This window comes from Doryrhamphus excisus, chromosome 11, assembly GCF_030265055.1.
Source record: "Doryrhamphus excisus isolate RoL2022-K1 chromosome 11, RoL_Dexc_1.0, whole genome shotgun sequence".
Taxonomy (NCBI): domain Eukaryota; kingdom Metazoa; phylum Chordata; class Actinopteri; order Syngnathiformes; family Syngnathidae; genus Doryrhamphus; species Doryrhamphus excisus.
In genome coordinates, this window is record NC_080476.1 from 18,301,311 (window position 1) to 18,327,472 (window position 26,162).

A 26,162-nucleotide genomic window follows, 5' to 3' on the forward strand; every position below is an offset into this window, starting at 1 on the left:
AGTGGCTTCCACGCCGGTTATGGTTGCCAGTCTTCCTCGCAAGTTCACTTCAAGTGAATACACGCAGGGGCGGATGTATGAGTTGGCAGTCCCCGTGGGTTGGGGGTGGGGGTAGCGGGGGGGGGGGTATTGCACCCTAGTTTTACCCCCACTCTCTTAATAAAAAAAAACAAAACCAAGGTGGGTAGGTAAGTGACTGACTGACTGCTAAATAGGTCAAAATAATTATGCTAACTGGTTTGTGACAGTTAGCTACATTGACCAAAAGTACTACTACTAATACTACTACCACTACTACTACTTTCACTGAGCTGCAGCTAGTCGGCAGTTGAGGCAAAGCAAAGTTTTACGGTGTAAAATTAACGAATGTGCTGGGATTTAATGTAAAAAAAAACATGTAAACGTGATATATGAGATTGCCCTAAGTGGGGGTGTGTCAGTACCCCCCTGTTTTGTTTAAGACAGAGGGAAGGATGGAACATGAGATCATCCAAATTCTCTAGCTTTCATATTTAAAACTGGATTACTAAAATACTGCTGCATTGAGTACTTCCTGCCACACATCTGGTGATCTGGTGATGTAGTGATCTAGTGATGTGGTGATCTAGTGATGTGGTGATCTTTTGATCTAGTGATGTGGTGATCTAGTGATGTGGTGATGAGGTGATGTGGTGATCTGGTGATGTAGTTATCGGGTGATCTTCTGATCTGGTGATGTAGTGATCTGGTGATGTGGTGATCTTCTGATCTGGTGATGTGGTGATCTTCTGATCTGGTGATGTGGTGATGTAGCAATGTAGTGATCTGGTGATCTAGTGATGTGGTGATGTAGTGATCTGGTGATGTAGCGATGTAGTGATCTGGTAATGTACTCTACAGGCTCGTGCAACATGATGTGGTGATCTTCTGATCTAGTGATGAGGTGATGTGGTGATCTGGTGATGTAGTGATGTAGTGATCTGGTGATCTAGTGATCAGGTGATGTGGTGATCTGGTGATGTAGTGATCTAGTGATCAGATGATGTGGTGATCTAGTGATCTAGTGATGTGGTGATCTAATGATGTAGTGATCTGGTGATGTGGTGATCTTCTGATCTGGTGATGTGGTGATGTGGTGATCTTCTGATGAGGTGATGTGGTGATCTGGTGATGTAGTGATGTAATGATCTGGTGATCAGGTGATCAGGTGATCTGGTGATGCAGTGATCTAGTGATCAGGTGATGTGGTGATCTAGTGATGTGGTGATCTAATGATGTAGTGATCTGGTGATGTGGTGATCTTCTGATCTGGTGATGTGGTGATCTTCTGATGAGGTGATGTGGTGATCTGGTGATGTAGTGATGTAGTGATCTGGTGATGTAGTGATGTGGTGATCTTCTGATCTGGTGATGTAGTGATGTGGTGATGTAGCAATGTAGTGATCTAGTGATGTGGCGATGTAGTGATCTGGTGATGTAGCGATCTGGTAGTGTACTCTACAGGCTCGTGCAACATGCTGACATCTTGTGTTGCGTCAGGTGCTCCATCTTTTGGAGGCAGGTCGCCGATAGTGCTGTGGATGGCTTACTTTTGTGCTTGGGATCGATTCCCACTTAGAACCTGAGTAAGAATGGCGTGTCTGTGTTTGACTGGCGGCCGGTTACAGAGTGTAGCCCAGTTTTTTTTTTTCTTAAGTCAGCTGGGATAAGCTTTAACTCTCAACAGGATGAGATCAACTGGATAGATGGATGGAAACCAAACTAAAGAAATACGACAAAGGCATTTCAGAATCATAAGCAATGAATATTAATGATTAGGATTCTACCTTTTATGATTCAGTGGGAACATGATTCCGTACTCTTATTATCCTGCAGATACTCTGCAGTACTGGCGCTCCTGTATCTCGCCTCTCTGAACTACTCGACTTTTGCAGTGGATGGGAGTCTATTTTAAGTCGAGGCCATCCCTCTTTCCCCGCCCACACCACTCACCACTTGTTTCATTATTCAGCAGAGAGACTAGGCAGACAATCACCAGGCAGGAAAACTGCAAAAGCATTGAAAAGCGACCCCCGCTGCTCCTATTCTTGACCCATCGTATGTACGGTGAAAAATAATGTCAGTAAAGAAAATAAAGGAATACGTTCATGTCAGGTAAATAAAATGAAAAAGTGATGAACTAATTTGCCTTTGTCACCTTTTTTAGTTTTTTTTATCATCGCACGGTTTTAATTTAGAAATTCATTGCTTCTGTCACATTTAGGCCTTCCAGCAGGCTTGCTTAGTGACCAAAGCTGATTGGTCCAGGACTACAGCCTCTTACACAATCTTGATTGTATAAAAGGCCGGGCAGGGAAAGGAACGGTGCTTTTTTTTGTTGCAGCTGCGCTGTAATAAGACCCGCTTACTTGTAGGAATACAGGGACTGCAGATAAACCTGGACGTCTGTATTCGGTATTGTTGTCAGGGATAGATAATCTGGAAGCAAGGACAGTGACGAAAGCTGATTGGTCCTGGACTCCAGCCTCTTACACAATCTTGATTGTATAAAAGGCTGTGCAGGGAAAGGAACGGTGCTTTTTTTTGCAGTTGCGCTGTATTAAGACACGCTTACTTGTAGGAATACAGGGACTGCAGATAAGCCCGGACGTCTGTATTAGGGTCTTGATTGTATAAAAGGCCGTGCAGGGAAAGGAAGGGTGCTTTTTTTTGCAGCTGCGCTGTAATAAGACCCGCTTACTTGTAGGAATACAGGGACTGCAGATAAACCCGGATGTCTGCATTAGGTATTGTTGTCAAGAATAAATAATCTGGAAGCAAGGACAGTGACGAAAGCTGATTGGTCCTGGACTCCAGCCTCTTACACAATCTTGATTGTATAAAAGGCCGTGCAGGGAAAGGAATGGTGCTTTTTTTTGCAGCTGCGCTGTATTAAGACACGCTTACTTGTAGGAATACAGGGACTGCAGATAAGCCCGGACGTCTGTATTAGGGTCTTGATTGTATAAAAGGCCGGGCAGGGAAAGGAAGGGTGCTTTTTTTTGCAGCTGCGCTGTAATAAGACCCGCTTACTTGTAGGAATACAGGGACTGCAGATAAACCCGGATGTCTGTATTAGGTATTGTTGTCAGGAATAAACAATCTGGTTCTCATTCTATAATTTGGTTCTTTAAGGAAGGGTGCTTTTTGCAGCTGTGCTGTAATAAGACCCGCTTACTTGTAGGAATACAGGGACTGCAGATAAACCCGGATGTCTGTATTAGGTATTGTTGCCAGGAATAAACAATCTGGTTCTCATTCTATAATTTGGTTTTTTAAGGCTGGGTGCTTTTTGCAGCTGCGCTGTAATAAGACCCGCTTACTTGTAGGAATACAGGCACTGCAGATAAACCCAGATTTCTGTATTCGGTATTGTTGTCAGGAATAAATAATCTGGTTCTCATTCTATAATTTGGTTCTTTAAGGAAGGGTGCTTTTTGCAGCTGCACTGTAATAAAACCCACTTACTTGTAGGAATACAGGGACTGCAGATAAACCCGGATGTCTGTATTCGGTATTGTTGTCAGGAATAAGCAATCTGGTTCTCATTCTATAATTTGGTTCTTTAAGATTCCCTTATTGTCTATTCGTAACCGACTTAGAGTCCTCAGGGGGAGGATTGCTACAGTACGCGGTTTCGAACACAACCTCTCATGTATTATGAAGCTGCCAGGAGATTTCCCTTGATGGAAACAAATAGGTGACACATTTCTAACGACTGTTCAGGGCTCACAAAAGAAATGCCGCTTTCAGTATTAATGCATTAATGAGTAACTACATTTCATTATGACTCATTATGAGCTTTTATGTGTTTTCTAAGAGATTGTGTGTGTGTGCTTGTGTATCATCGCCGAGCTCATTAAAAGGGAAGCACAAAGCACCAACCTTCTAAGGTTCATCTTGTAAACCAGCAGAGGGTTAGTGTAGATCACGCAAGCAGATGGAGCATACATAATCCAAATGTTACAAAGCAAACGTTTAATAGTATTTAATACTGCAGACTGGCTGTCGGTCTGAAAATGATACTATTAGCTACCTTCCACTGATCAAAAGACCAACATAAAAATGTAAGATATACGACAGGAAATACAGCAAAATACCTACACATAATGAATCTCTATTGATATAATGATTACAATCATAATATTCATTCATTTTCTTATATATTCATACCTATGGACAATTTGGAGTCGCTAATTAACCTAGCATGTTTTTTTTTGGAATGTGGGAGGAAACCGGAGTACCCGGAGAAAACCCACGCATGCACGGGGAGAACATGCAAACTCCAAATAAAGATGGCCAAAGGTGGTATTGAACTCCTAGCTGTGAGGTCTGAGTGCTAACCACCCGACCACCGTGCAACCCAGAATCATCATTCATTCATTTTGTACCGCGTATCTTCATGGGGGTTGCTGGAGCCTATCCGAGGTGGGGTACACCCTGAACTGGTCGCCAGCCAATCACAGGGCACATATAGACAAACAACCATTCACACTCACATTCATACCTATGGACAATTTGGAGTCGCTAATTAACCTAGCATGTTTTTTTTTTGGAATGTGGGAGGAAACCGGAGTACCCGGAGAAACTCCACAGAGAGATGGCCGTGGGTGGGATTGAACTCTGGTCTACTAGCTTAGAGGTCTGAGCGCTAACCACTCGACCGCCGTGCAACCCAGAATCATTCATTCATTCATTCATTCATTTTCTACCGCTTTTCCTCACGAGGATCACGGGGGTTGCTGGAGCCTATCCGAGGCGGGGTACACCCTGGACTGGTGGCCAGCCAATCACAGGCCACATATAGGCAAACAACCATTCACACTCGCATTCATACCTATGGACAATTTGGAGTCGCTAATTAACCTAGCATGTTTTTTTTTTGGAATGTGGGAGGAAACCGGAGTACCCGGAGAAAACCCATGCATACACGGGGAGAACATGCAAACTCCAAATAAAGATGGCCGAAGGTGGTATTGAACTCCTAGCTGTGAGGTCTGAGTGCTAACCACCCGACCACAGTCCAACCCAGAATCATCATTCATTTATTTTGTACCGCGTATCTTCACGAGGGTCATGGGGGTTGCTGGAGCCTATCCGAGGCGGGGTACACCCTGGACTGGTCGCCAGCCAATCACAGGGCACATATAGACAAACAACCATTCACACTCACATTCATACCTATGGACAAGTTGGAGTCGCTAATTAACCTAGCATGTTTTTTTGGAATGTGGGAGGAAACCGGAGTACCCAGAGAAACTCCACACAGAGATGGCCGTGGGTGGCATTGAACTCTGGTCTACTGGCTTAAAGGTTTGAGCGCTAACCACTCGACCGCCGTGCAACCGAGAATCATAATAATGATTTCAAAAGTAAGACAAAAACAGCAATATGCAACGTAATATTTACGTAGTTTGATATCCCAACTATTAATATCCATCCAGTTGTCTTCTTCAACTTATCCGAAGTTGGGTCACGAGGGCTGGAACCGAAGCAGGGAAGCTACTAGACCTATCTCGATGCGTTGCCAGGCTAGTTGAGAGACGGTCTCTCCAACATGTCCTGCGTTCCTACAAGTTGGAGGGACCCTGAACACCTACCCAGAGATTTGTACGGGAGACATCCTGACCAGATACCACGTATCTGACTCCTCCTAATGTGGAAGAGCAACGTTTCTACTCATAGCTTCTCCGAAGTCTCCTAAGAAAGAGCCTGTGATCTTGATTTTTCAGATTTCACGACCAAAGGTGACGGTAGGAACAAAGATCAACTCGTAAATTGAGGGATCCTCACGAGGGTCGCGGGGGGTGCTGGAGCCTATCCCAGCTGTCTTCGGGCGAGAGGCGGGGTACACCCTGGACTGGTCGCCAGCCAATCACAGGGCACATATAGACAAACAACCATTCACACTCACATTCATACCTATGGACAATTTGGAGTGGCTAATTAACCTAGCATGTTTTTGGAATGTGGGAGGAAACCGGAGTACCCGGAGAAAACCCACGCATGCACGGGGTGAACATGCAAACTCCACACAGAGATGTGCCGAGGGTGGGAATTGAACCCTGGTCTCCTAGCTGTGAGGTCTGCGCGCTAACCACTCGACCGCTGTGCCGCCCGCCCTTGGAATATGGTATTCATTAATCGGAATGAATTCCATGACTCATGGAGTGTAATTCCCAAGAGCGGATCATCATACCGGATTGTCGTACAGTAAACCTCGGATATATTGGACTCGGATATATCGGAAATTCGCTCACAACGGAGAGATAAAAAAGAACCGATTTTTCTGTAATGCATTTCCAATAAAAATTCATTGCATATATCGGATTTTTTTTATAACGGATTTCGCCTATTTCGGACAAAATCTCCAGTCCCGTTCCAATGCATTTCCATTAAATTTCCCTCGCATATATCGGATGGCCGCATCGTGGCGCTCCGATTCGCCGGAAACATTGGAAACATAGTCAAGGAAGTGCCTTTTTATAACGGATAAAATCCGATTTACGCATATACCGGATATAAATCTGATATATGCGTAAAACGGACATTTTCCGGTATACGCATATAACGGATTTCGCTTATATCGGACAAAACCAGTGGGAACAATTGAATCCGATATATCCGAGGTTTACTGTAAAACGTCTGAAAACCGAAAAGATCTCGATATGTTTACATGCAACATAATGTTTCATTCAATGTACCTGTCAGAAACGCTTACCGGAGTACCCCCCTTCTATTCGGTGCCCCCCCCCCCCCAATGCTTTTGTCATTCCATTTTGTTAGCATTGCTAAATGAAGCCTTCGGACTGTGATCATAACCCTGCTGTTGTGATGTAGAAGCTCCAAAATGTAAACAGACATCCGTCGGGCACAGAGAGCCAAACGGGGGCTGTTTGGTATGCAGGAGCACCGCGGAGGTGGTGGGGGGTGGGCGTGGGGATGGGGGGGGGCAATAAAAAGGCTCATTGCAGGTACATCCTTCTCAGGGCACTCATCCGACATAAAGGCTGATAGCTCATTCATTCCGGAACGCCGATTCATATTCATTACTCTTTCACGTCCGTGTGACGGGACAGCTTGACAAAAAGTGGCTAAAAATGAAGACCCAAAACTCGGTTTCTCGGTGACTCGACTTTGTGAGGTAACTCACAAGGGTGGGGAGTCATTGTTGGTATAACAATGCAAGATAATTCAACGAGAGTAAGATGAGTTGTCACTCTGATTATTGGTGTCGGGAAGTCGAATTGTTGACCCTGTTACGCGGTGTTGCAAAAAACTCGAAAACATTTGGTAATGGTAATGGTTTTATTTCATTTGAACATGCATCAGATTACAATTGAATGCATCACATAATCAGTTCCCAGTTCCACATGTCCAAAAGGAGTAGGAAGATTAGGAGTAGGAGGATTAAATCCTAATCCTCCATCTGGTACTTTTACAATCAGTAACTGTTACATTTGTTCACTTCCTGCTTTCCTAATATAATTTAAGTTTTTTTTAGTTTTAATTTTTATTTTTTTAGTTTTTAAGTTTTTTAAATAAAATAAAATAAAATAAAAAAATACAATTAAATTAAATACAATTAAATTAAACGTATTTAATTGTCACATATTTAATTGTATTTAATAGTATTTAATTGTATTTTATAGTATTTAATTGTATTTAATTGTATTTAATTGTATTTAATTTTGTCACATTGTCAAGTTTTTTTTGTTTTAATTTTTATTTTTTTATTTTTTAAGGTTTTTAAATAAAATAAAATAAAATTAATACAAAAAATAATAAAATTAATAAAATTAATATTAAATACAATTAAATTAAATACTATTAAATTTTATTTTTTGTCACGTATTTAATTTTATTTAATTTTATTTATAAAATAAAATTAAATAAAATCAAATAAATATAAATAAAATTGAATAAAATTAAATAAAATTAAATAAAATTAAATAAAATTAAATAAAATTAAATTTTTGTCACGTATTTAATTGTATTTAATTGTATTTAATTTTATTAAATTTTATTGAATTGTATTTAATTTTATTTAATTTTATTGAATTTTAATTTTGTCACATACCAAAGTACGAGGTGATATGAGCATCCAATGACATAATGTGTACCATAGTAAGTGTCAATATAGTGATATATAATACACATCATGACTGGTTCAAGACTCTTCATTCTTGTATTTAGCAAACATCAACTGCAATGAATGAATGCTTTTGCAACCCAAACAAACTTGATTCGATTCCTTCACAACAAAGTGTAAAGCTGGTCGGATTGTTTTTTTTTTTTAATTCAGATCATAATTTTTTCCTATTCCTATTCATTTCTGATTCATTGTTGTATTTTCTTCAACATTTACAATATACCGATTAATTTTAAACCCCCCCTTTTTATTGCATATGGCGTATATCCAGCCATAAAAACAGCCAAGAGTTACGTATCCATCTTGGCACTCAGGTAATAACATCTGTCATTGTCAGTGGATAGTAATCTATACTACGATACAAGCTGTACTTTGGCAAGATACCCCTTTCTATAGTATTGTCCCTGGGGAGGAGATACTGAAATAAAAATGGCGACTGAAACATGAAGGGTTATGGAAGCCATATTGGCGTTGTCCTTATCGGTTCTTAAAGTATCAACGTGTTTTTAGCTGCTGGAGGTCAGATGTCCTTGGAGCTTCAGCCATTGATTCAGCGGGCGTACTCCTCTTTTATGAGCGCCGTTATCTTGGGAGGGGGGGGGGGGCTTTTCATTGAAGCTCACAACACCCAGATCAGATTAGAGAGTCATGGAGTAGAATTTTAACGTGGAAAAGGTGAATGATCACATTTCATGGGGAAACGTTATTTGTCTAAGAGTAGGAAGCACTCTCACAAAATGGATTGGGGGGGGGGGGGGGGGGGGGGGGCAGGAGAAAATGTCCAGTAAGTCTAAAGTCTCTCAGTAAAATGTATTAACCTAAAATGCATTTTCTGGGATCTGTCTATTTCAGAACCCGAGGAGACCCTTTCCCTGGAACGCTGATCTTCCTGGTATGGAAAATCCATAATAATGATCCTTGAGGTTTACCGTCCAAGTAATGACTGCAATTAGGAATGTTTATCGCGCCGTTGTAGGTGTTTGATTTCTCTTGTAATTTTATGTACTATGGTAACTCTAAAGTTGAAAACCAACAAGTTTTAAGTGATTTTAAGATAATAATAACCAACTATAGTCATAGTCATTCCAGCCCCCCCCCACCCCCACCCCGCCCCACCCCCCCATCCCCCGGCTACTTGGTACAGACCCCGAGGGGTTCAGTATGTAAACTGTGGGTGGCTGCATACCGGTTTTCGTGAACTAGTCGTGGATGTACCACAACTTATACCGAAATAAACGTGTCTCATAGCAAATGAATGGGATAGCCCCCCCCCCCCCCCCCCCACACACACCTCTTGGAATAAGTTTGGGGGAATTCCCACGTTTGTGAATTTCTATTTTCTTTGGGCGAGAGGCGGGGTCCACCCTGGACTGGTGGCCAGCCAATCACAGGGCACATATAGACAAACAACCATTCACACTCACATTCATACCTATGGATAATTTGAAATTGCTAATTAGCCTAGCATGTTTTTTTGGAATGTGTGAGTAACCGGAGAAAACCCACATATGCACGGGAAGAACATGCATACTCCAGGGATGGAGGGTGGGATTGAACTCGGGTCTGTGCGCTAACCACTCGACCACCGTGCAGCCTCACTCATTTATTCATTTTCTACTGCTTATCCTCACGAGGGTTACGTGGGTCCTGGAGCCTATCCAAGGCGGGGTCCACGCTGGACTGGTGGCCAGCCAATCACAGGGCACATATAGGCAAACAACCATTCACACTCACATTCATACCTATGGACAATTTGGAGTCGCTAATTAACCTAGCATGTTTTTTTTTTTTGGAATGTGGGAGGAAACCGGAGTACCCGGAGAAAACCCACGCATGCACGGTGAGAACATGAACTCGGTTCTCCTAGCTGTGAGGTTTGTGTGCTAACCACTCGACCACCGTGCAACCCGGTCGCAAAAACAACCCCAAAGTCACCTCCAAACTGACCAGTTTTTTAAACAATACCATTAGTGTCTACCATGGAAAATCCTGGTCCAAATGTAGTTGAGGACCCCTTCCCCGGCAGCGCCCCCCCCCCGGGTTTCCAGTAGATATGAAGGCAGCAGATGGCTCCGAATACCCAATGCTTGTCGTGTCATCTCCATGTTGACGCATCATTTCACATGACGTAGCTTGCTTGCTATCGCTAACGAAGACCGCCGTTTCCTGTACATAATAGAACCCGTTCATCATTCCGAGTAAAGTAAAGCAATCGTGCTAACCACTCGACCACCGTGCAGCCTCACTCATAATTAATGACTTCATATAAATGTTTCCCAGGCACACATGTTCCTTTTAAAATTAGAAATACATACATTTAATTTTAGCATTTTTAGCATCGTATTTATTCTGCTGAGTAGCTTAGCATATGACGACGTAATTATTATGATTTCTAAAAATACTATGCATGCTTTCCGTTTGATGAATTAAACACTTAATGTTGATTGTACACAATTATAGCTATCATCGGAGGGGTTCTAATGAGTCGGCCATTGCTGAGTGATTAGCATCATTAACCTCGACTTCCACTGCAGGCTTCTGCTTCGGCTTTTGGAAAAAAGTCATATTATGTTGTCATAACTCAGCTGGTTGCCAGGGAATTAAAGAAGAACATAAATCAAGTTTGACGATAAAGTGGTTACGGTGAAATTATTTATTTTGTAAGCTATATCAGAAGTCGTAACAAAAGGTGGAAAAAGGAAAAATAACAAGGAAAACAGGAAGGAATACTTCAGACTGGCACACCTTCCATAAAGGAAGTAGTTACTCCGGAGAAGTATTTTTTTATGTGTGCATAATGTATGCAAAACAAAACGTGTACTTAAACCGAGGCAAGTTTTTGACCTTAACCAAAAAACACGCTAACTGGGGTGTGCGCTAACCAAGGTTCTGTTATATATATATATACATGTTTTTAGATGATTAGAGAACCCTGAACTGCACACATATTATATTTTATTATATAATTTAATTTTGTTAGCAAGTGAAGGTTGCTAACAAGGATGTTTGTTATAAAAATACACAAAAATCACACATTATAATAATAACACGACAAGATATTTGCATAATGTACGCTAAACAGAACGTGTACGCAAACCAAGGCAAGTTTTTGACCTTAACCAAAAAACACGCTAAGTGGGGCGAGCGCTATCCAAGGTTCTCTGTACTTAAACCGAGGCAAGTTTTTGACCTTAACCAAAAAACATGCTAACTGGTGTGGGCGCTATCCAAGGTTCTCTTATATATGTACATGTTTTTAGACATTTGGAGAACCCTGAACTGCACACATATTATATTTTATTATATAATTTAATTTTGTTAGCAAGTGAAGGTTGCTAACAATGATGTTTGTTATAAAAATACACAAAAGTCACACATTATAATAATAACACAACAAGATATGTGCATAATGTACGCTAAACAGAACGTGTACGCAAACCGAGGCAAGTTTTTGACCTTAACCAAAAAACACGCTAACTGGTGTGGGCGCTATCCAAGGTTCTCTTATATATGTACATGTTTTTAGACATTTGGAGAACCCAGAACTGCACACATATTATATTTTATTATATAATTTAATTTTGTTAGCAAGTGAAGGTTGCTAACAAGGATGTTTATGGTTTAAAAATACACAAAAATCACACATTATAATAATAACATGACAAGATATGTGCATAATGTACGCTAAAAAGAACGTGTACTTAAACCGAAGCAAGTTTTTGACCTTAACCAAAAAACATGCTAACTGGGGCGAGCGCTATCCAAGGTTCTCTGTACTTAAACCGAGGCAAGTTTTTGACCTTAACCAAAAAACATGCTAACTGGGGTGGGCGCTATCCAAGGTTCTCCTTATATATGTACATGTTTTAGACGTTTTGGAGAACCCTGAACTGCACACATATTATATTTTATTATATAATTTAATTTTGTTAGCAAGCGAAGGTTGCTAACAAGGATGTTTGTTATAAAAATACACAAAACTCATACATTATAATAATAACACGACAAGATATGTGCATAATGTACGCTAAACAGAACGTGTACGCAAACCGAGGCAAGTTTTTGACCTTAACCAAAAAACACGCTAACTGGGGTGTGCGCTAACCAAGGTTCTCTTACTATATATGTACATGTTTTTAGACATTTTGGAGAACCCAGAATTGCACACATATTATATTTTATTATATAATTTAATTTTGTTAGCAAGTGAAGGTTGCTAACAAGGATGTTTGTTATAAAAATACACAAAAATCACACATTATAATAATAACACGACAAGATGTGTGCATAATGTATGTTAAACAGAACGTGTACGCAAACCGAGGCAAGTTTTTGACCTTAACCAAAAAACACGCTAACTGGGGCGGGCCCTATCCAAGGTTCTCACTATCTTCTCTTAAACGGAGGTCATTCCAGTGGCTCCACCTTGTCTGCTGCACTTTTTTTTTTTACCCACGTTGCATCCGACCACATCAGGTCAGCATGTCGCATCTTCGTTCTGGTTACAGTACAACAGACAGACACATCGACAGGCGCCGGTTTGCAGGTCCCTGATAGCATAGAAAACTCCACATGGGCCACCGGCTGATAAATGAGCTGACAAGCCTTCTTTCTTCGGCTCGTTCTCCTCCTGAGGCAGACACAGAAAAGGGAAAAAAAAAACGTTCATCTTATAAAAGACGGAAAATAAGGAAATGACTATGCAACTGAGCTATTTATAGAACGCCTGTAATGCGTTCTGCTACTTTGAGAGGGTATCAAGGGGTGAAGAAAGATCGATGACAAGAGCTTTAACGATAATGAGCTGCATAACCTCCTCAAACTGAATTCCTTTCAGTGTATAAACCCTAACGGTACTTATCAAAGGTCTGAATCTACTTCCCACGTAATAGTGGGAGGACTTGGCCCCCTTTCCTTTGCACCGTTGTTCCCTCAACACAATCCATCCTGCAATTATTCTGTGGTTCAGAGGCAACGGAATTGGATATACAGTATTTACTGCCAGTTCTGTTTCAGACATCATTCCATCACATACGTTTGGCTAGTTTTTGTACGTAGTAAGATTAATAAAAGAACCTTTCTCGCACTAAAGCTATTTGCTCTCTGCAGATCTGAACATGTAAAACATGAGGCTGACAAAGTGTGTGATGAAGAAATTATGAGGCCGTTCAATTATGACACTGAAACTAGCTCATAGCCGGACCGGACAATACAGAGAGAAACAAGAACAAGAACACCACAAACTGTTTTGAGATGAAAGCGACAACAGAAGGGAGGCTGACAAAGTGTGTGACAAAGAAATTATGAGGCCGTTCAATTATGACACTGAAACTAGCTCATAGCCGGACCGGACAATACAGAGAGAAATAAGAAAAAGAACACCACAAACTGTTTTGAGATTAAAGCGACAACAGAAGGGAGGCTGACAAAGTGTGTGACAAAGAAATTATGAGGCCATTCAATTCCGACACTGAAACTAGCTAAAAAAATGCAGACCTTCCCACATTACTTGATATTTTATCGTTAAGCAAATTTGGAGCACCGCAAGCTGCTTTGAGATGAAAGCGACAACAAACGAGAGAGGCTGACAAAGTGTGTGATAAAGGAATTACAAGGCCGTTCAATTCCGACACTGAAACTAGCTAAAAAAAAATGCAGACTTTTCCACATTACTTGATATTTTATTGTTATGCAAATTTGGAGCACCGCAAACTGCTTTGAGATGAAAGCGACAACGAAAGAGAGAGGCTGACAAAGTGTGTGACAAAGAAATTACGACGATGTTCAATTCCGACACTGAAACTAGCTAAAAAAAATGCAGACTTTTCCATATTACTTGATATTTTATTGTTATGCAAATTCCGTGCACCGCAAGCTGTTTTGAGATGAAAGCGACAAGGAAAGAGAGAGGCTGACAAAGTGTGTGACAAAGAAATTACGACGATGTTCAATTCCAACACTGAAACTAGCTAAAAAAATGCAGACCTTCCCACATTACTTGATATTTTATCGTTAAGCAAATTTGGAGCACCGCAAGCTGCTTTGAGATGAAAGCGACAACAAACGAGAGAGGCTGACAAAGTGTGTGATAAAGGAATTACAAGGCCGTTCAATTCCGACACTGAAACTAGCTAAAAAAAATGCAGACCTTTCCACATTACTTGATTTTTTATCGTCATGCAAATTTGGAGCACCGCAAACTGCTTTGACATGAAAGCGACAATGGAAGGGAGGCTGACAAAGTGTGTGATAAAGAAATTATGAGGCCATTCAATTCCGACACTGAAACTCGCTCATTAAAATGCTGACCTTCCCACATTACTTCATTTTTTATTGTTAAGCAAATTTGGAGCACCGCGAACTGCTTTGAGATGAAAGTGACAACAAACGAGAGAGGCTGACAAAGTGTGTGACGAAGGAATTACGAGGCCGTTCAATTCCGACGCTGAAACTATCTTTTTACTGGATTTTCATTTTAGTGGCGACCTCAAAACCCAAGACAGAAAACTTTGTTCTCTGATTCTCCCTTCCAGCCACCTCAAAACTCGTCATCGGCACATGTTCAATTCCTGCAGCCCCATCTGGTAGCCAAATGGAAAAAGACGTGCTTAGATCCGTCCTTTATCACTGTTTCCACTGTAATTGGCCATTTGCTTTTCTCTCTCTCTCTTATAGAGTGCTTATTTTTTTATTCCCTCTGTCTGGCATGCAGGATGAAATCCAAATCCAGTAGTTCTGTGCTCCTATTTACTCATTGTTTACCTCATTGGAGGGCATCCAAGCTACACACGTCATAGTAATAATATTGATAAAACAAAGCTTCAATCCAATTCACCTACAGCGCCTCTTTTATGACGTAGAAGAAGAAATGGTCTATGCTTGTTTATGTGATTGGTATTGCTTGCAGGGGTCTCAAACTCAATTTACTTGGGGGACACTGGAGCTCGGGTCTGGGTGAGACTGGGCCGCATCAGGTTTTCCAAAAAAAAAAAAAAAAAAATTTTTTTAAACAAAAAATTTTTTTAAAATTTTTCTTTGGTTCCAATTTTCTACAAGAAAAGCTCTGATAAAACATTCCACTGTTCTCAAATATCTTAATTTTTATTTTTCTACACAAAATAAAATGAAAAATAAATAAATCAAGAATAAAGAAAATCAATCAATCAGTAATAAATAAATATAATAATAATAATAATAATAATAACCACATATAGTTGGTGGGTAGACAAATTATTTTTTTTACATTAATATGAACAAAGCATTATTAGAGCCCTGTAGACATGACAAAACACGACTATAGTCACATTTATACTTTTTTTTATTTACAACATATTGCGCAACTGCAGGGTCTTGAGACACATGCTAACTCGCAAACTCGACAGCTAGCGACCTAAACTGTAGCCTTGAAGTTATTTCCTTTAAAGTTAAATCGCCAAAAACTTACCACTTCCACACGCATATGGAGGATAACTATTAACAGTTATTTAATCTTTAACATGAACATTAAGATATGCCTTTATTCGTCCCTCAGTGGGGAAATTTGTATCTTTGTATTTGTATTTTTTAATCAAACGTAATATTTTTTTCTGGGTACATGATACCATACAGCATCCACATTAAACTTTCATATCAAGGCGGGGGCCTCAAAGTAGTGTCCTGCGGACCACATTTGGCCCGCGGGCCGCGTGTTTGAGACCCCTGTTCTAGAGGCTGGAATGTTAACTGCTGTTATACTCACACGATGTAATAATCCCCGATGGTGCAAAGGGAGAAAGTCACAGGCCGGAGATGAAGTGTTAAGTTCTCAAATAGAATTATTTGCAGCACTTTATTCATAATCCAAAGCACTGAAAGGCTTTAAAGCTGTTAAATGGAATAATACTGTGTAGATTTCCACTTTGTTGTAATCAATACCGAAAAAAACTTTATATCTATTCAACAACTTATGTAAGAAATTAGTTTAGGATTTGTTAAAAATGCATATATTCTGTGAGAGTTTGATGGAATGTGCTTCATTCTGTGAAATTATGAAAAATTATTCATTCGGTTCATCGGGAACAATTAATCCCCAAATGGAGTATGCTCCATAAGCTGGAACCATGTTGATGAGATTGTTAGGAATGGAATATTTACCCACTCGGTTCGAGATATTATCTACAACAGCTAACTGTTACATTTGTTTACTTCCTGCTTTCCTAAAATAGCTTAAGTTTTTTTGTTTTAATTTTTTTTAATTTAATTTAATTTATTATTTTTTTTATTTGATTTAATTAAATTAAATGTTACATTTGTTCACTTCTTGCTTTCCTAATTTAAATAAATTTAATTAAATTTAATTACTTCCTGCTTTCCTAATTTAATTAATTAAATTAAATTAAATTAAATTAAATTAGGAAAGCAGGAAGTGAACAAACGTAACTTTTAATAAAATAAAATAAAATAAAATAAAATAAAATAAAATAAAATAAAATAAAATAAAATAAAATAAAATAAAATAAAATAAAATAAAATAAAATAAAATAAAATAAAATAAAATAAAATAAAATAAAATAAAATAAAACAAAACAATATTTTATTTTATTTTATTTTATTTTATTTTAACAAAAAACTTAAGCTGTATTAGGAAAGCAGGAAGTAAACAAATGTAACAGTTAGCTGTTGTTGTAGATATCTCTTTAATTTAATTTAATTTAATTTAATTTAATTTAATTTAATTTAATTTAATTTAATTTAATTTAATTTAATTTAATTTAATTTAATTTAATTTTATTTTATTTTATTTTATTTTATTTTATTTTATTTTATTTTATTTTATTTTATTTTATTTTATTTTATTTTATTTGTTAATTTTATTTAATTTAGAAAGCAGGAAGTGAACAAATGTAACAGTTACTGATTGTAAAAAGTACCAGATGGAGGGGTAGGATTTAATAAGCTTTGCTTCTTCCTACTCCTTTCGGACATGTGGAACTGGGAACTGATTATGTGATGCATTCAATTGTAATCTGATGCATGTTCAAATGAAATAAAACCATTACCATAATTTGAGCGGTGGCTTTAACTTAGTCGACAGCATAGTCTGTGCCGCTCATTAGCAGATGTTAAATATCTAAGATGCTAAAGCGAAGCTATTGAGCTTAGTAAAGTAAATGTCAGCAAGTTACGACTGTTGTCCATTCAGTTTTAGATCCTTGAATATAATCAAGGATAATCCACCTCTAATTTGTTTGCCTCATTTAAGCCTTCATGAAGCGGTCTTCACGGAGGTCCCATGTCCTGACACCCGATTTTTACGAGCGAGTTTGCATGCGTGCGTGTTCCTAAATGCATGTGGATGCAGTTTTGAACATATGTTCATCGTATGTTTGGACTGTAAAGTCAGTCACGGTCGAAGGTATGGATTGTTAGGGCAGTCTAGACTCCATGAGTGAAGTTATAAATCTTTCAAACTATTTAAGGTATTCATATTTTATTACCCTCAATAAAATATATTCTTTTTACTCGAAAAGACTTTGGGACCGGAGTCAAGAGTCAAGTCTAAAGTTAGCAATCTCTGCATCAAAGTCACGGTTGACTTTCATGCACACTGCAAAAACTGAACTACGAGTATGATGTACTCAAGTAATAAGTACTTATCGAAGTCAATATGACAATAACATGGAAATAGAAAGTACCTGGTAAGAAAAATATATGGTACAGTAAACCTCGGATATATCGGATTCAATTGTTCCCACTGGTTTTGTCCGATATAAGCGAAATCCGTGATATGCGTATACCGGAAAATGTCCGTTTTACGCATATATCGGATTTATATCCGGTATATGCGTAAATCGGATTTTATCCGTTATAAAAAGGCACTTCCTTGACTATGTTTCCAATGTACCTGGACGCGCAGGCAACGCTGCAAACGCTGCAAATGACGTCGTATAGCGATAGCCTGTCACGATTCGGCGAATCGGAGCGCCACGATGCGGCCATCCGATATATGCGAGGGAAATTTCATGGAAATGCATTGGAACGGGACTGGAGATTTTATCCGAAATAGGCGAAATCCGTTATAAAAAATCCGATATATGCAATGAATTTTTATTGGAAATGCGTTACAGAAAAATTGTTTTTTTTTTTATCTGTCCGTTGTGAGCGAATTTCCGATATATCCGAGGTTTACTGTATTAATAAAAAAGTAATAATTTCCGGTATTGAACCTTGCTTAGCGTTTGCAGTGCAGCCAGTGTAGTTTAAGTGTCCAGTCAATAATAACGTCAACTTAAGTGTAAACGGTTGTTTGTTTACACGTCCATCCGTCTGTTCGTCCATCCATCCCACCATCCGTCCATCTGCCGTCCGTTCATCCATCCATCCGTCCGTCCATCCATCCATCAATCCATCCCACCATCTGTCCAGCTGTCGTCAATCCGTCTGTCTGTCTGTCCATCCATCCATCCCATCATCCGTCCATCTGTCATCTATCTGTCCATCCGTCCATTCATCCATCTGTCCGTCTGTACATCCGTCCATCCATCCCACCATCCGTCCATTCATCGTCCATCTGTCTGTTCATCCAACCATCCATCCGTCGTCCGTCCGTTCATCCATCTGTCTATCCATCCATCCATCCATTCCACCATCCATTCATCCATCTGTCCGTCCATCCGTCTGTCTGTCCATCCATCCATCCATCCCACCATCCGTCCATCTGTTGTCCATCCAGTTTTAGATCCTTGAATATAATTAAGGATAAACGCCCTAAAGGTACAGTGGGCGTTTTATATTTTATTTAAGTGGTATACTTTGGTCAGAATTTACTGCAATCTTTCATAACTTGTCATCTAAGACATCCCTACCCTTGACAGGTCAATTCATATTCTTAAATTTGAAGAGAAGACAGTGTGGTTTCAGGTTGAATTCCCCGTCTCAAGGTTGTTTTCCTGCCGCTGCCTGATCGTGTGCCTTGGACGCAGGCAGTCGTGATCAGTATTCATGTCAGGGATTTAGAAAACTACAAACCATTAAGTCTGAGAGATGCCACATTTTTTTGTCTACGGTTACGTTGCTTTCACTGAATACAGATGAAGACTTGGAATATACGGATATCATTCCCAGGAAATAAGGTTCAAAGATGTAGTCGATGTCGGAAAAGATAACATACAGAGATGAAAAACAGCTTCGGGGGGCCCGCAAGTCTCGGTTTTGCGGACACCCGTGGAGACGCAGTCGGTTGAAGCCGCTGGGCTTCCCCAGCAGTCAGCCTGTCGGCACTGACCGTATTCAACGATGTCTGGTTTACTCAAACACACACATGCCCCCGCCCCCCATCCCCCCCCCCCCCCCCCCCCCTGCCATGACTCAACGTGTTGCCCCCTAAAAGAAGTGTTTTGTTTCTTTTCTTTCTTTAAATCATTTTTTTACCAAAAAACTCCTGGGAAGACTCTTATGCATTGGTGTGGGGACTTTTGTGACCTATTGGATCTTGGGGTAATTTTGGTTCCAACTCCTGGGAAGACTGTTAAGCGTCGGTGTGGGGACTTTTGTGACCTATTGGATAAGAACTCTTGGGGTAATTTTGGTTCCAACTCCTGGTAAGACTCTTACCCGTTAGTGTGGGGACTTTTGTGACCTTTTGGATAAGAACTCTTGGGGTAATTTTGGTTCCAACTCCTTGGAAGACTGTTAAGCGTCGGTGTGGGGACTTTTGTGACCTTTTGGATAAGAACTCTTGGGGTAATTTTGGTTCCAACTCCTGGGAAGACTCTTATGCGTCGGTGTGGGGACTTTTGTGACCTATTGGATAAGAACTCTCGGGGTAATTTTGGTTCCAACTCCTTGGAAGACTCTTACGCGTCGGTGTGGGGACTTTTGTGACCTATTGGATAAGAACTCCTGGGAAGACTCTTACGCGTCAGAGTGGGGACTTTTGTGACCTATTGGATAAGAACTCTTGGGGTCATTTTGGTTCAAACTTCTGGGAAGACTCTTACCCGTTGGTGTGGGGACTCGTGTGACCTATCTTTTGTGACCTATTGGATATGAACTCTTGGGGTAATTTTGATTCCAACTCCTGGGAAGACTCTTACCCGTTGGTGTGGGGACTTTTGTGACCTATCTTTTGTGACCTATTGGATAAGAACTCTTGGGGTAATTTTGGTTCCAACTCCTTGGAAGACTGTTAAGCGTCGGTGTGGGGACTTTTGTGACCTATTGGATACGAACTCTTGGGGTAATTTTGGTTCCAACTCCTGGGAAGACTCTTACGCGTCGGTGTGGGGACTTTTGTGACCTATTGGATAAGAACTCTCGGGGTAATTTTGGTTCCAATTCCTTGGAAGACTCTTACGCGTCAGTGTGGGGACTTTTGTGACCTATTGGATAAGAACTCCTGGGAAGACTCTTACGCGTCAGAGTGGGGACTTTTGTGACCTATTGGATAAGAACTCTTGGGGTCATTTTGGTTCCAACTCCTGGGAAGACTCTTACGCGTTAGTGTGGGGACTTTTGTGACCTATTGGATAAGAACTCTTGGGGTAATTTTGGTTCCAACTCCTGGGAAGACTCTTACGCGTGGTGTGTAAGAACTCTTGGGGTCATTTTGGTTCCAACTCCTGGGAAGACTCTTACACGTTAGTGTGGGGACTTTTGTGACCTATTGGATAAGAAATCTTGGTTCCAACTCCTTGGAAGACTGTTAAGCGTCGGTGTGGGGACTTTTGTGACCTATTGAATAAGAACCTTTGGGGTCATTTTGGTTCCAACTCCTGTGAAGACTCTTACGCGTTGGTGTGGGGACTTTTGTGACCTATTGGATAAGAACTCTTGGGGTAATTTTGGTTCTAACTCCTGGGAAGACTCTTACGCGTTGGTGTGGGGACTTTTTTGACCTACTGGGTACGAACTCTTGGGGTCATTTTGGTTCCAACTCCTGGGAAGACTCATACCTGTTGGTGTGGGGACTTTTGTGACCTATTGGATAAGAACTCTTGGGGTAATTTTGGTTCTAACTCCTGGGAAGACTCTTATGTATCGGTGTGGAGACTTTTGTGACCTATTGGATAAGAACCTTTGGAGTAATTTTGGTTCCTACTCCTGGGAAGACTCTTACGCATTGGTGTGGGGAATTTTGTGACCTATTGGATAAAAACCCTTGGGGTAATTTTGGTTCCAACTCCTGGGAAGACTCATGCGTTGGTGCGGGGACTTTTGTGACCTATTGGATAAGAACTCTTGCGGCAATTTTGGTTCCAACTCCTTGGAAGACTCTTGCGCGTTGGTGTGGGGACTTTTGTGACCTATTGGATACAAACTCTTGGGGTCATTTTGGTTCCAACTCCTGGGAAGACTCTTACGTGTCGGTGTGGGGACTTTTGTGACCTATTGCATAAGAACTCTTGGGATAATTTTGGTTCCAACTCCTGGGAAGACTCTTACGCGTGGTGTGGGGACTTTTGTGACCTATTGGATATGAACTCTTGGGGTAATTTTGGTTCCAACTCCTGGAAAGACTTTTACGCTTTGGTGCGAGGACTTTTGTGACCTATTGGATAATAATTCTTAGGGTAATTTTGGTTCACAGTCCTGGGAGGGTTCACCACTGTTTTTGTAATTTGTGGATAATGGCTCTCACTGTGGTTTGCTGGAGTCCCAAAGCTTTAGAAATGGCCTTTATTTCCCACTTGAACTCATGTGTCCATAAACCACAGTTAAGGTGGGGGGGAATCTTATTATATTTATTCTTATAGATTCATATCTGTTTAATGTCTGACCAAAACTGTTAATGTTACCTTAGATCTAAAAATAAAGTCTTGCCTCAGAGATGAAGAGAATAGAAGATGAAGAATTTATTATTGCGTTTTAGGGTCGGCAGATTTTTGAGTGTTGGTTATAATAAAGCGACTCAGCCTGAAGTCATTCAAGTTTGATGGCTTCAATGTGAAAGAAATAATTGGTACTGAACGCAACGCTCCGTATTTCATAAGAGGAAGCAGGCGGGCGTCTCCTAACGTGAAAATGTCACGAGCAGACGGGGTTTGAGCTGCTTCATTAATCTTCCTTCAGGTGCAGCAGATAATTACGCACGTTAATTGGAGTTTGAGGACTCTAATAAATAAAATTCAGTCACATGATCTGAAATATGACTTGTTCGGAGCGTTTTTTTTCACATAAATCATGGAGTCACCCGGTTGGAATGGATTTTGTTGATCACTTCCACATTTACCACTGAAGCATGAGAGCGTTGTTGTTGTTGCTATGTTTTTTTTTTTTTATTGCTGTTAAAAACACTTTCAAGTAATTGGAAGCAGATCTTAAACATAAAAATAACGTGTTGAATTCATCAAAGCGCTTGCTTCATCGTCATGGCTGTCATTTTTCATAAAAACTACCAAAAAGTGGTAGACACAGTAGACAGAAGATGCACACATATGGCAAAATACACACCGAATAAAATAACATGTTTGTAGCCAGATGCTAAGGAATAAGACAATAATAAGAAGAAGAATAATAATCATCATCATCATCATCATCATCATCATCATCATAATATTATGATTTTGATGATGATGATGATGATCATAATCATCATCATCATCATCATCATCATCATCATAATATTATGATCATGATCATCATCATCATCATCATCATCATCATCATCATAATATTATGATTTTGATGATGATGATTATGATGATGATTATGATTATGATCATAATCATCATCATAATCATCATCATCATCATCATCATCATCATCATCAGAATCATCATCATAATATTATGATGATGATGATGATCATGTTCATAATATTAATATAATCATCATCATAATCATCATCATCACCATAATATTATGATCATGATCATCGTCACAATATGATGATGATGATCATGATCATAATATTATGATGATGATTATTATGATTATTATTATTATTGTCTTATTGTCTCATCATCATCATAACATTATGATGATGATGATGATTATGATTATCAATAATATTATGATGATGATTATGATTATTATAATATTATATTTATATTACTATATTATAATAATAACTATATTATTATTATTATTTATTATATCATAATATTATTATAAAAATATAATAACAACACCGTGATAGACGAGAAGTCAAATCAAGTTTCGGTTAGCAAGTTCTCAGTTAGCATCCGTTTCGGTTAGAGTTGAACCTTCTGGAATGAATTAATGATGCTAAGGTTCCACTGTCCAATTTAAACAACACAAAAAAAACCCTCCCAAACAACAGCGGACTTGGACACAACACAGATGTCATTTTCCCGTTTTGTCATGAGTTATTTTTTTAATTTTAATAAATTAATCTGTGTGTCCACCTTCTTTATCAAAATGCTGGCTCCTCAAACTTGGCTCCATTTTGGGTGATTAATGTGAGAAAAGCTATTGAATCGAATCAAAAAAATCAAAATAAAAAATATCCAAAAATAACTCATGGCAAAACAGGAATTAAAAAAATGTCAAGCTATAATTATAAAACTATATAAAGTTTTTTTTTTAAATAAATTATTTGTTGTGGGTATTGATTTAGTTAGCATCCGTTTTGGTTAGAGTCGAACCTCCTGGAATGAATCAATGATACTAACGTTCCTCTGTCCAATTTAAGCAACAAAAAAAACAACAGCTGACTTGAATTTGAACCAAGGCGAATGGGACCCATACGGTACAAAGGGGTAACGGTTAGCCGCAGCTAAGAGTTCATTCTTTCATGGTTCAGCTCGCATCATAAAATTTGATTAGCTCGGTGTGCACTCCGCGATCGTAAAGCATTTTAGCAAATCAATATGTACTCAGATGCCGAGCGCCATATATATATTATTATATAATGCATCTTTAGCATTATTATACCATTAGCGGTCTATGTGATGTAATACAAGAAAGAGTAGCAATGAGAAAGTGTTTTCCTTTTGTTGCCCCTAAGTATTTAGCAATGAGAGACCCTAATCTAAACAACCGAGACCCCCCAGGTAGCTTCCGATAGCAATTACGAAGCCTTGCCATCTGTATCAGAAACAAGTTCGATTCTCGTTATTTACTACGTATACCCACACTACTGTATGTTTACACAGTGTGATTAGCACAAATGGTCTCCAACCTCTGCGTTCCACATGGCTGCCTCTGCAGATGCTCCTCATCAACCGCACTTTGACGCCACTTTGATGATGATGATGATCGCCACAGGAAGCGAGCCCCTGAATGGACACGCGTTCAATGTCTTCGGGTGCGTTACGCCGTGATAGCACTTATAGTAGACGACAGTGAGGTCATCACTGATTGGCCGGAAGGAAAATCAGCGCTGATGTGACCCCTTGACCTCAGCTAACATTCTGTAGGGAATCAGTTTGCCTATATTCATAGTATATATTATATTTGATATGTACAGATACTATACAGTATGCGTATACAGTACATTCCTCGTGAAAATGTTAAAAATACCGGTTGAAAACACAATTTTTTCAAACAAGTTTTCGAGTCAGGCTGCACGGTGGTCGAGTGGTTAGCGTACAGTTTGCATGTTTTCTCCGGGTACTCCGGTTTCCTCCCACATTCCAAAAAAAAAAACATGCTAGGTTAATTAGCGACTCCAAATTGTCCATAGGTATGAATAATGATAATAATAATGGTTTTATTTCATTTGAACATGCATCAGATTACAATTGAATGCATCCCATAATCAGTTCCCAGTTCCACATGTCCAAAAGGAGTAGGAAGAAGCAACGCTTATTAAATCCTACCCCTCCATCTGGTACTTTTACAATCAGTAACTGTTACATTTGTTCACTTCCTGCTTTCATAATATAGTTTAAGTTTTTTTGTTTTAATTTAATTTAATTTAATTTATTTTTTTTATTTTTTGTCATTTGTTCACTTCCTGCTTTCATAATATAGTTTAAGTTTTTTTGTTTTAATTTAATTTAATTTTTGTCATTTGTTCACTTCCTGCTTTCATAATATAGTTTAATTAAATTTTATTTATTTATTAATTTATTTATTAATTTATTTATTTATTTATTTATTTATTTATTTATTTATTTATTTATTTATTTATTTATTTATTTATTTATTTTATTTCATTTTATTTTTTGTCATTTGTTCACTTCCTGCTTTCCTAATATATATATATTTTTTAATTTTTTTTTTTTATTTACATACATAAAAACATAAAAAATGATATTTGGCGTGCTGAGGAAGACCATAAGGAAGGAAGACCAGAATATACTTCATGTTTTATAGCTGCTATGTTGTTAATACATTTGTAATAAGACACAATACATTTAGTGAATATTATAAACTGCATCCAATGTTAGCCTATGATTTAATGCTAATATGTCTGTGCATTATTATTGCCTATTAAAGATAAACCGGGTACTTGCAGTACATTGAACCACAATAATCATCAGTATATAATTTCCATGATATATGTAGTTGTAATAATAGCCCAATATGGTACACGCCAACACTAAGTACATAGTACATTGCGTACTTGCAGAACGTAACGTGATTCGATGCTAAGCCATTCCAGATATTATATGACCTGCCATGCTGAGGTGTCTTCTGAGATGTTCTATTAAAACCAAAGTCCCTCTCTACCTTGTAATCAACGGCTAGTCTGACACTTTAACGACCGAGGAAAAGCCTCACAGGCCCACTGGTGACAGCCGCCCCACAGTGGGAAACATTCTGGAACATTTTATTACATAAAATATGGCAATATTGTGTTTCTCAGTTTGAGTTCTTTTTAGTGGCTGGGATTTCCGTACATTGTTGGGGGAACCATAATATGACCCAGACACACTGCGATCCTGGATCCTTATCCCAGGGGCACTGTGGGGAGGGAACTAACCCACTTTAGAAAGATTTGCCCAATCATAGGGGCACCCCACCCTGCTTGAATTATAAAACATAACATTCCTAAACATATAAAAACATGTTTTTTATTATTTGTAACATTAACATGCAATTT

At 39.1% G+C, this 26,162-nt stretch overlaps 1 protein-coding gene across 1 annotated transcript in view; it reads left to right on the plus strand.

Annotated features, from left to right (window-relative positions):
* tspan9a (tetraspanin 9a) overlaps nucleotides 1-26,162 on the plus strand; it is a 324,722-nt gene that overhangs the window by 26,499 nt on the left and 272,061 nt on the right. The window contains exon 5 of the mRNA XM_058086241.1: nucleotides 9,023-9,062. The gene's annotated coding sequence lies outside the window, so the exon portion shown is untranslated. The remainder of the gene's footprint in view (nucleotides 1-9,022; nucleotides 9,063-26,162) is intronic.